This window comes from Notothenia coriiceps, unplaced genomic scaffold (assembly GCF_000735185.1).
Source record: "Notothenia coriiceps isolate Sejong01 unplaced genomic scaffold, NC01 NC01_scaffold00003838, whole genome shotgun sequence".
Lineage (NCBI taxonomy): Eukaryota > Metazoa > Chordata > Actinopteri > Perciformes > Nototheniidae > Notothenia > Notothenia coriiceps.
Genome location: NW_011336539.1, coordinates 6888 through 8828, shown reverse-complemented (window position 1 = coordinate 8828; position 1941 = coordinate 6888).

The following is a 1941-nucleotide window of genomic DNA, read 5'->3' as shown; positions in this document are numbered from 1 at the left end:
TCTCTGTGTATTCATCATGCATGGCCCTCACACTCTTTCGTACTTTCAGCAGTCAGTTTCTCTCTCACCTATCCTGCTTCCTCTCTCAGAACCTGCAGAACCGGACCGACCAGCACTTAGAAACACAGACACTAAAGGAGGTCCATCCCACACAACATGTCATGGCTGGCTGAGCAGAACAAAACCTGCAGGACAGACCCTCCGCAGTTCAACCGGGAAACACCTGCTCAGCCCCGGGGAGGAGGAGCACAGCGGGCCCGGTGCATCGTACCTCCGGTTACCGGGGATCCATGACGGTGTAATGTCCCGGTTATTCTGCTGCAGGTGATCCTCATGCACCGGCTGTTTGTCGGTGCTGAGGCGGAGCTGTGGAGCATGCGGGCCGGGGAGAGGAGGAGGGAGGGAGGAGGAGGAACCGGGGATCAGCAGATGCAGAGCGGCTTCCTCCTCTTAAAGAGCCCGCGGAGAGGAGGGCAGGGGCGGACTCAGGCTGTCTGAGGACCGGGGAGATACAGGGGTGGGGGAATCAGTCCTAAAACACAAGCATGAGTCAGCATTTTAGCACTATCATGTATAGCAGCCGATTTATATATATTATTTTAACCATAACCTGTGGTACTTTATGTACACTGCTGTAAGAGGGGTCCATTAGCTACTATATCAATGGAATTGGAAAGGAACAGTATGAAGTTGACTTTTGATGACGTTCTTGTTTTATGTTTCAGTATTTGTGACTGAAATGTTATTGCTTTTATTTAACTTCTTGATGGTTATTTCATTTTTAATTTTTTTTAAAGAAGGGGCAGGTAACATAAGATTTTCTTCTCCCTACCCCTTTCCACTATGCGCTATAAAATAATTTATAAAACACTTTAAGTGTACATGTTTTGTTTTAAAATAACTGCCATGTGTGGAATAAACAAAAAAACTATAAATAAATTATCAATGAATTTACATATTTTTTATTATGTTTTACACAATGTTCATAATATTAAAAAAAATCATTAATCTATTAATGCATTGATTTATTTGTATTATTACTATAACATTTGCACAAAATGTAGAATTATTTTAAAATATTTTTACAAAAAAATTATTTTATTTTTATTTTACAAAATATATGAGATCATGTTTTTATTTTTCATTACGTTTTTTATTTAGCTCTATGGCACTCTGTCAGCAGGTTCAGACATTTACATTTAACCCTTGTGTTGTGTTCGAAAGCTGTTACCGTTCATGGTGTTCGCGGGTCAATTTTGACCCATGATTTATCTCAGTCCAAAACACACAAAAAAAAATGACTATCATCCAATATTGTTTTAACTACATCATAACTAACTTATTATGCATTCATAACCGTACAATCCTGTTGTAATTTTATTTGATGGCCCCAAAACACATTACACCATATTCGGCAGTGGCTCAGTCAGTAGGGGCTTGGACTGGGAGCTGTAGGGTTGCCGGTTCAAGTCCCCGATCAGACCTAAAATATGAGTGTGGACTGCTACTTGGAGAGGTCCCAGTTCACCTTTCACTGTGTGCTCTCCATGTGACACCATTAAAGAGGGGTTACATCCCTCCCAATTCTTCTTCTTCTATTGCATGTGTGAGTTCAGGTTCAAGTATTACTGTACATATATTTTGTGAAAGGTTGAGTTCCCGTGGGGGGAGGGGGCGAGAGGCATGGGAGACCAGGTGCATGTTGCGAACAAATCAGACCCGAACACCAAATGATACACTTTTTTTTTTAGGGACCTTCAAACTTCGCTAAAATTTTCCAAATCAGTTTGGTAGTGTTTATATATCTGTTGTGGAGGATATCATGAAGCCTTGTTCCGATACAAAAAACTAGAGCGTAAGTTATTATATAATTTTAATTTGAAACGGGGTCACGGGAGACCCGAACACACATAAGGGATTAGGAACATTCATGAAGGGTAT